This window comes from Vombatus ursinus, unplaced genomic scaffold, assembly GCF_900497805.2.
Source record: "Vombatus ursinus unplaced genomic scaffold, bare-nosed wombat genome assembly UNPS02004757.1, whole genome shotgun sequence".
In the NCBI taxonomy this organism is placed as follows: Eukaryota; Metazoa; Chordata; class Mammalia; order Diprotodontia; family Vombatidae; genus Vombatus; species Vombatus ursinus.
Window position 1 is genome coordinate 1 of NW_020944535.1, and position 9,811 is coordinate 9,811.

Sequence of the window (9,811 nt, forward strand, 5' to 3'; positions counted from 1 at the left end):
GGAGTCCTAGCAAATGACTGAAGAAGCTCAATGACAATCCTTAAGTGGAGGAGAAGTCATGTCCCTAGCTAGCACCTTGGTTAAGGAGTCATGCATATGGGTGGGATCTGGAGTGTAATGACCCCCTGATGCAGAAGTCCCCGACAGGGAAATGAGCAGAGAGTTTTGTTGGACAACTTTGATGACGAATCAAAGGGATTTGTAAAAGAAGCAAAGGTGTCCTTGGAAAACTGTCCTGCTAGAGGCCATCTTGCATGAGCTCTACTGTAGGCAGAGGTGCTCCAGAATTGGAGTGGAGGATAATTCCTTGACTACAACCGGGAGAGAAAAGCAGAATCAAAAGCAGAGAATAATGGGAAGAGTGGAACAGTTTAGACGCGGTACTCTAGAAAAATTTGACGAGAAGAAATGCATTTTCATTTGGCTGTGTGTGTGTGGGAGTGTGTGTGTTTGGGGGGGGTGGGGGCGGATGCTTGGGAACAGCTTGAGTAAGAAAGGGAATTGCTTCTAGGGGAGCGATACTGTGAGGTGGGTGTGCTGCCGTCTAGGGGTGCTGGGAACCCTGAAATTCAAGGGCAAAAGACACAAGTCCGGTTTGGAAAGCATTCCACTCCAGCCTTCTTTCAGTCAGAGACAAGGTTTATGAACGCAGCCGTTGGGGCGGGGGAGATTCGAAGAATTCGAGCCATTGGCCAGATTTGAAGAATCTGAGCAATCGAATGGGGGATGAGATGGACCTAGTACACAGAAAGAACCGAGCAGGAACGAACTCTGGATGGAATGAAGGGTGGCAAGCAGCTGGGACAATCCGGAAGTAAGAGACAGTGAAGTTGTGGGCTAGGTGAGAGGTAAGAGAGAACTGGAGATCGGGGCAAGGTGAAGAGCACAACTCAAGGCAGTGGGAAGCAGCGGGTGCCCCGAGCCAAACCCAGGGCCTTGGGCCCTGTGGGAAAGTCCAGGGCTTTGTAGGTGTCCATCATCAGCGCCCCATCCTCATTCCCGCCTCTGACAAATGGGTCCCAGATTCCTCTGGCTTAAGGTTGAAGCTCTCGGCTTCTGAAACTGCTTCCCACGCTGGCAAAGGGCATAGAGCTGTCCCTGCCTGCAGGGGGTCCCAGGGAGGAGGCTGACTGGAACCCAGCACAGGCTGCATCCAGGGGAGGATGGCAGGACATAGGCTGCTCCCCGCTGTTTCTCACCAACTCTAGCCCAATGGCCTATAGTCTAGAAGACACCAATCTGCAGGGCCCAAAGAGGGGGAGAAGTCAGAGCGAAGAGCCCCATCAACATCACGTCCATTGCACCTGCAGGGTTGTCTGATCTGGTTCCTGCCCCAAGCTGCTGCTCGGATTCCAAATTCCTTTCTTCCCCAAACCAAACTCAAGATGTTTGTCATTGCATTTCCCTCACTGGGGATATGGAATGACTCCCCAGGCAGGTCAAAACAGCAAGATCTCACACACTCTCATTATGCTTAGATGTGTTACTGACCGTTTGCTCTGATGATAGAAATCTGTTCTCAAAGCAGAAAGCAGACACAAGATTATGGCAACTATGAATTCACAGTTTTCCAATCGTGCAGGATCAATTGCCCCTCATAGCCAGACTCAGGCAGAGCCAGTCGGGTAGCATTCCTTTGCAAAGGTACATCATGGGGAAATTCAGCCAGGAGGATCCCGTCTTAGACTGGGGCTACAATTGTCCTCTCAGCTTTTCCAGATGCAGACCCCACCTGTACCAGTGCCATTCTCTCTGAGTAGTTTGCGGCATTTCCCGCAGAAGGGGGATCATGGACTATTGGGTATTGATGGATCATTCAGATCCGTCAGACGACTCTGAAGAAAACCGTGGAAGGTCTCATGAGCTTTGACCTCAAGCAGCAAGTTTCATGAAGCACAGCATGGGGAAAACCATTTTTCAGGATCGACATCTCCGTTTTCGATTGGTCCTGGTGTAACAGGCAATGGTTTGATATCATTTCTAAATACTTGCCAATTGGCGGCCAGCCAGGTTCATTGCTTAGGAGCTGCATAAGCCAAAGCGGCTTTTTGGGAAGTTGACAAAAGAAAGGGGCTGGACAGGGCCCTCAGAGAAGGGGCTTCCTATCCACCTTATCTCCCCTTAGAACTGCGGACTGCTCTGGGTTGGGCAGGACCAATCTGGATGAGGCTTTCACCTCATCCCCTTCTTTCCACACACAGAGTAATCAATGAGCAGCTTGAGGTCTTAGCCCGAAAAGAATAAGCAAGCATCTTCGCATTTTCATGAGTGATAGCCCAATTGTTTTAGCTCTAACCAGATGCTGAAAAGTTGCTAGCCGTAATGGACCCCAAAGTCGCCCTGTCTGAAACTTGAAAGAAACCCGTTAGCAATCAGGTGACTCGCAGTTTGTTGAATGCATTTCCCCGTGACTTCAGCCAGAGAGTGGGGATCTCCTGAGGAAGATGTCAAAACTGCAACTTTCCCACTCTCCCCAAGGCTGCTGCTGGTGGGTCGGCGAGGTGGTGAGCAGGATGTGCCGAAGCTGGGTGAAACTGTCAGGCTTTCTGGGTTGGCCCAGGGCCCAAGGCCATTGCCTGCGGGGCCCAGGCTGAAGCTGCTGCCCCACCCTGCTCCTCCATCTCCCCAGCTGGGGGAAGGGCAATTCCTAGGTGGGGGAGGAAAAGTGAAATTCTCTTCTCCTCTTCTGATCTGGCAGGAGAAGGGTTAAGCGAAAAGCTCGGATCGGTTTGCACCCTCCCCACTGAGTACCCTGGTGACTCAAAGGGAGGGAGTGGGGGAAGGGAATGACCAGGGTTGTAAGGAGGGGTTTCCAAACTCCAGGACCATCAATCACAAAACCTCCAGAATCTGCTCTGATGTTTGTAGCTGTTCTAACTTTTCACTGTAGCCTGAGCTGGGACTACCGCCAGAAGAATCTGAAGATTCTTTTTTCTTTCTCTAATCGGGACACTAATGCATTGTTGGTGGAGTTGCCAACTGATCCAACCATTCGGAACTATGCCCAAAGTGCTATCAAACTGTGCCTACTCTTTGACCCAGCAAGACCACTTCTAAGTCTGCACGCCAAAGAGATCATCCAAATGGTTAAAGGGCCCACAGGTCCAAAAATATTTAGAGCAGCTTTTTCTGGTGGCAAAGCATTGGAAAAGGAGGGCATGCCCATCGGTTGGGGAATGGCTGAAGAAGGGGTGCTATATGAATGTAATGGAAGACTACTTTGCTAGAAGAAACGATGAGGAGGTGGACTTCAGAAAAACCTGGAAGACACATGATGCAAAATGCTGCCCACATCCACAAAAAGAGCCACGGAGGCTGATGCACATTGAGGCAGAGTATTTGCACTCTCTCTCTCTCTCTGTCTTTGTGTGTTTCTTTTTTTCTTTTGGTTTCTCCCATTGGTTCTGATTCTTCTTTACAACGTGACGAATTGGAAAATAGGTTTCATATGAGTGTAAATTTTGAGGCTCTATCAGTTTTCTCTGCTGTGTTGGGACAGGGAGTGAAGGGGTAGGGAGAAAATTAGGAACTGAAAATCTTACGGAAATGTATGTTGAACACTGAAAATAAATAAATAAATAAATGAATTCAGGTTTTTTTTTTAATGTTTTTTTTTCTTAATTTGGCTGACGTTTGACGATCTATCTTGGTCCTCTAGATCATAGAGGCCAGACTCAAAGCATCCCTTCTCAAGATCTTGGAGAACAAGTATTTTCCACTTGTCAGCTAGGTGCAAACACAGTTCCTCCAATTTCAATGACCACGACCTTTTCAGTGTGCAGTCAGGTGCAACCTATGCACCCCTTATCCAGAGAATGTTCTTGGAATAATCGAAGGCAATGCAAATTTTCTCCTAGCTGTTACTGAACTAAAGACGCATTTTCAAAAATCCAAGCTGGCAGACCCAGCCCCGCCCCCAAAATCCCATCGAATCTCTCCACGGACCCTCGGGGGCCTGGGACTCCAGGTGAACAACTTCTGATTTAATCCAGCCCTGCAGTTGTAGCCAAAAGGATATACCGAGGCTCTGAAAAGTGAGTGACCTGTCTACAGTAGCTCAGATAGAAAACAGTGAAGGGGCGATGGCAGCCCAGCCTTTGGACTCCAAGTCCAAGGTTGGATGTCCCAAAATTGTGCCCAAAAAACATCTGAGTGACATTTCCCCTGAGGAACAAAGGAGTGACCCCAGCAAGAAGGGGGCTCTGGTGACGCTAGAGAGAGCTACCAAACACCAGGGATTATGCAACATTAGAATTGGGAGAGACCCAGAGAGATCAAGATTCAACACCTGAAGCTGGACGGCCTCAGAGGTTCGGGCACTAGGCGGGGCTCCAAAAGGACATGGTTAGATTCAATGACCTCTACCTGATTTTCAAACTTTCTTCAGAGATGGGATGCCTAACATTCACCAGGCTGCCAAAGGGAAGCTGCCAATGCCAGAAGAGCTTCAGAAGCCCTCTGGAGATGCTATCCAGAAGCCGCTGCTCTTCAGGATTCAGCCCCCCAACACTTTCTTCTTCCCAGCCTCAGGCAACCCCTTTCCCCTGCCTCTCTGCAATCAAAGAGCATCATCACTTTTGCACAGAATCGGTAAGAATCGGCTACAAGAGCATCATGGCTTCCAGAATAGTTGTGCTAGGAAAGACCTGAGCCATACTCCAGTGCAGGGCTGGGCAAGCTGCAGCCTCCAGGCCACTTGTGGCCTTCAGGGTCCTGGGGTAGGGCCTTCTGACTGAGTCCAAGTTTCCCTGAAGAAACCCTCGTATGTAGGGCATTTGTTCTGTGAAGTTTGGATTCAGTCAGTGGGTGGCACTTGAGGACCTAGAGGGCCACACGTGGCCCCGAGGCCTCAGCTTCCCCAGCCCTGCCTAGGCAAGGATTTCATGTGACCAAGAAGTGACTGGTACGAGGTCGCACAATCGGTTAGCAGCACAATGCCTCCCCAGAAAGCCCCACTTCCTTTCTACTTGCAGGTGGCCTCCCCGGGCCAAACCCCTTCTGCCCTGTGGTGTGTGTTCCTTTTAGGGGTAAGGTCTGATGGGATGAATTCTGGGTTTGAGTAGAAGCCAGGATCAACCAGATAGACTTGATGCTCATTGGATTGAATAATCACACATCACTTTATTGACCAACATGAGAAGAAGCATACAGACAGCCACTTGCAGTGTCCTGTTCAGTCGCTCGGCCTAGACAGTCCCCCTTATTCCTCAGCGTCCATTGGCAGGCCTCTGCCGGTTCCTCTCCTGGGCAGATCATGAGGGAGCCAGGGCTGCTTTCTCTCTGAGGAAGCTAAGGAGAGACGTCAGGGGGAAGAGGTCCTCCAGAGGCTACGTTTGAGAGACTGTGGACAGGGCAACTGTCTGTGACATCATCAAAGGCGCTATGTCCCCTGGCATAATCCAGAAAAGTGTCCACTGGCTGACGAGGCGGGCTGGACTGAAAGCCCCTTTGTGGATTCCACAGGAAGAAACCACTTTCAGTTGTAGCAGCTGCTAGGGTCCTTCCGTCTCCACAGGCTGATGAGAGCTTCCCCTTCCTGCTCAGCGAATCCTTACAGATGCCCAGTTCCCACTCTGTCAAATCTGCCACCTCTACTTCCCAACGAGGTTTGTGGGAGATGAAGGTCTGGGCCCCCAAAACAGCAAGGACACGGTCCAGTCTGTCTCTGTGGCCAGGCAGGTCTTCAGGGACACTTGCACGCTGGACACTCTTCAAATCTTCAGACAGGATGGGCTTCAGCGAGGATGGGGCTGATTCGGCATCAAGAGTTCTATCCGGCTGGAAACTCTGGAGCACTTCTCTCAAGCCTGTCATGCGACAGGCGGTCCAGGCAGGGGGAGCAAGCTCTGCTTCTTGAGGTAGGCACTCCTCGCTCCTTTTCCACGGGCCCTTTCTTTCCCGGAGCACTTGCAAAGGGCACCTGGTCCAAATTCTCCTCCCCTTCTACCATCCCGGGTTGTAGATCATGGATTTGTTGGGGCGGCTTGGCTTTGCTGTGCTCCACTTTGACCACGTTGTCTCTGGATTCCTGCTCCAGCCTTTGCAGGTGTGGCCATTGTTCATACCGGGAGAACTGGTGCAACTTCCCACCTTCAGCAAGACTGGACTGTTGCAAAGCGTCGGCATCCTCTTTCCAGCCTGTCTCTCTCTCCTTCTCACTAGCTACAAAGCTCCCAAAGGGTGTCTGATCGCTCTAGGGACAGAGCCATCCCTGGTTTTGCTACACACCTAAGCTCTGCACACAGGAGGTGTTCCATCAAGGCTGGATTCAATACAATGGGAGGCATTTTGGCCAAAGAGGGAAAGGGCTGGAGCCTTGGGTTTTCCTCCCACCTCGGTTCTTTCCTGGCTGTGTGCATCTGCCTCTCTAAGCTTCCCTGCTTCGATTGGACCATCTGCGAAGTCCTCTCTCCTCCTGAAAGGCTATGCCTAAGTGTGTCTCCACTGGCCTCTCAGGTCAGCTCTCCTCAGGCCAGCAGGGCCCCCAGCTTCCTCTTCACCTGCGCACTAATTAGAAGAGGCTTGAAGGCACTTGGGGAGTGCTGCTTTCCCCTCAAAGGCCAAAGACCGGTCTTCAGCCCTGACGACGGCACTTGCATAACAAAGACTGCCAGGGATGTCAATCCCTCATCCTTTGAAGCACTGAGATGCCCACTCCCTCCCCGCCCCCCGGGCCCCACCCCCACCCCAGCTGGTAAGCTTTTCCATCCATGAGGTTGACCCAAAAGCAGCCCTCCTAGTTGTTGACTCTAGGGATCTCGGTCCCCCTTTTCCAACTCGGTCTTCTTCACGTAATCTGGACAAGAGCACCGAGCTGGGGCTCGCTGACAAGTCCTGAGTGTTGAGGAATCCGCAAGTGGTGGGCTTTCTGCTGGCCTCCCGCTGCCTCCACATGTTCTCCCAGCAAAGAGACAGAGGCGGGAAGCTCCGAAGCTAGGAGTCCTCGCTGTCACTGCCAGACTCGCTGACTTGTAAGTCACTTCGCAGGATGTCCAGCAGCTGGTTGTTTCCCGGCGGCCGGCTGGGGCCGTTGGTGCCAGGGTTTCCGCCACTCAAGTGCGGCTGAGGAGGCTGGGAGGGGAAGGCCCGGGCGGCCGGCTCGTCCACGTCCATGCTGGCGCCGGCGCTGTCGTCGTCGCTGGAGGAGGAACTCTCGGAATCCGACCAGCTGCTCTCGCTGCTGCTGCTGCTGCTGCTGCTGCTGCTGCTGCTGCTGCTGCTGCAGCTCCCGCTGCCGCCTCCGCTCCTCCTCCTCCTCTTGCTTCTCCTCGTCCTGCTCCTCTCTTCCAGGATTTCCAGCTCTGCCCTGAGCTCTCTCTTCAGGTCGTCCAACTGGAGTTGAGGCAAAGGGTTCTCTTTCACTGGAGAGGTTTTTGGCCCAGCCGATGCTTTCCCTGGGGCTCTCCTGGCTACGGGGGGTGGTGGTGCCCCCGCTGGGGGCTGCTCCCTCCGCGCCTCGGTGTGGCTGCTTCCTTCAGTTCTTCTCTTCTTGACCTGAATGCTGCTAGTGAGTTTTTCCAACACGCATTCACCAGTGTCGTGATTAATGATGAGAACACAGTCTCTCTGATACGGTCTCTTGTTTCCTTGGAACACAGACCTCGCATGGGCCGCTCCAGGAATGTGTGGTAGCACAAGTGTGACTTCATCTCCTTTGGCAACCTGGAGTTCTCCTTGAGCTGAAGCGTCGATGGCTGCTGGCTTGAAATCATAGCGGATGGTGTGGAAGAAGGACTTGGGCCTCTCCTGGAAGCTGTCGCCGAGCTTGAGGCAGTGCTCTCGGCCGTCCAGCAGTGGGTTGGCGGTGCGGGCCTTGGCCCTTCGGCCGGCGGGGGAAGCGGCCTGCAGATAGCGCCCGCTCCGACCCGCGCGCCCGAGATTCTCCACGGACGCTCTTGCCTCCATGTTCCTAGGCCTCTGATTGCTTCCTCCTCAGAGATTCCTCTCTGGACAGAAAAGGCCAGCTCTGGCCCTCGAGCCGTGGCAGCCAAAGATGTTAGCCCTGAGGGGAGGCGGTCCTTTGTTTGTCATCCTCTGCTTAGCCCCTCCCTTGACTCCACCCCCAAAAGGTGCGGCGACCAACCGGCTTTGGAGAGCCCTTCCAGACTCTGCTGTCCGTGTGAGTCCTCGCCATCCAAGGCAACATCTTCACTTCCTCTTAGGACCTGCAATGCTCTCCAGTTCTCCTACCTAACTGAGCAAGCACCCATCTCATTGGCAAGCACCAGGACCATCACGTTTCTGCGCATCTGAGCCCCTGACACGGAAACAGGGCAGGGAAAACTCCCAATCGTCATCTCTTTCCCCAAACTGCACTACCACCCTTCCCCCAGGACTGCCCTTCAATCCTTCCCGCCAGTGGGCATTGGGGAGAAATGCTTGGCATTGCTCAGCGGAAATGGAGTGACAGCATCAATATCCTTTGCAAATGTCTTCTGCGCTGCGATAGCTCTGAACAGAGGGACAGCAAGGTCTACAGGGCAACAACAAGGGTACACAAACAGAAGGGAGCAATAAAGGTTTATGTTGTCAAAAGTCTCCCCTCCATCTCCTACCCTCGACTCCTCTGTTGAGGTCTTATTTATTAAAATGATTCCTTTTACATTTCCTTCTCTGCATATCTTATATTTCCTGATTCAGTGGAAGTTCCTGACTCTATGGTGGCCCCCAATTGTATTGCTTCTCTCCCTGGGACCTACATCCTACCCCCACTTCTTCTTCTTGTTAGCATTTATGTTTTCTCCCCAATTACATATAAAGATGGTTTTCAACGTTCCTTGTGTAAAGTTTTGAGTTCCCAATTTGTCTCCCTCTCTCCCTTCCCTGCCCTCTCCCCCAGGCACCATAGATAGGTCGTATATGTAAAATCAGGCAACACTTATGTCCCCATTCTTTGAGAGTTCATTATGAAATTTGTTTTCATCTCTCTTGAATGCGTTCTTCAGAGCATCGATGTTTTCGTTTTCGTTTTCTTTCTTCCGCATTTCGTTTTTATTTTCTTTGCCCTCAATGACCTGGGAACAACATATCTGAACAGTCATTTTTATATACGTTTGAGTTCTAAATTCTCTTTCTCCCTCCCTCTCTCCCCTCCTTTCGAAGGCAAGGAATTTGACATAGATTATACTTGTGTAGTCAAGCAAAACATGTCCCCTGTAGCCATGTTGCCCCCAAATTGCAGAGCCCAAAAGGAATACAGAAGGTTTTCTTTGGAAAGTATGCTTGAATCCAAATGCAGTCTCCATCAGTTCTTTCTCTCAAGGTGGAGAGCCTTTTTGATGTCTTTTGGAATCGTCTCAGGTGATTGTATGGCGCCTCCCCATTGCAGGTTTGGCCCTGGCACACCATCATGACTCTCCAACTGCATTCTGGCAGTAGCCCCAGCAGACATCTCTGACCTGAGGAGAGTCTTGGTCCCCTGTTACCTCAAGACTGTGGCATCACTAATATCGGTTCAGAATGCAGGGAGTACGGGGTCAGATGTTTTGTCACAGCAACATAGGTTCAGGTAATTTCTAGACAGCGAGGAGATTAATTTGGACCCAGACCTCAGTAGGCAGCCAGGTGTCTCAGTGGACAGAGTGCTGGGCTTGGAATGGGGAAGGCTTTTCCTCCTGAGCTCCAATGTGTCCTCAGACACCTAGTAGCTGTGTGACCATGGGCAAGTCACCCAACCCTGTTGGCCTCAGTTTCCTCCTGGGCAAAAGGAAGTGGAGGAGGGAAGGGCAAACTACTCCAGCACCTTTACCTAGAAAACCCCGAATGGAGTCCTAGCAAATGACTGAAGAAGCTCAATGACAATCCTTAAGTG

At 51.7% G+C, this 9,811-nt stretch overlaps 1 pseudogene; it reads right to left on the reverse strand.

Annotated features, from left to right (window-relative positions):
• Positions 1 to 6,933: 6,933 nt before the first annotated feature.
• Positions 6,934 to 7,905, reverse strand: LOC114027672 (annotated as a pseudogene).
• Positions 7,906 to 9,811: the final 1,906 nt, after the last annotated feature.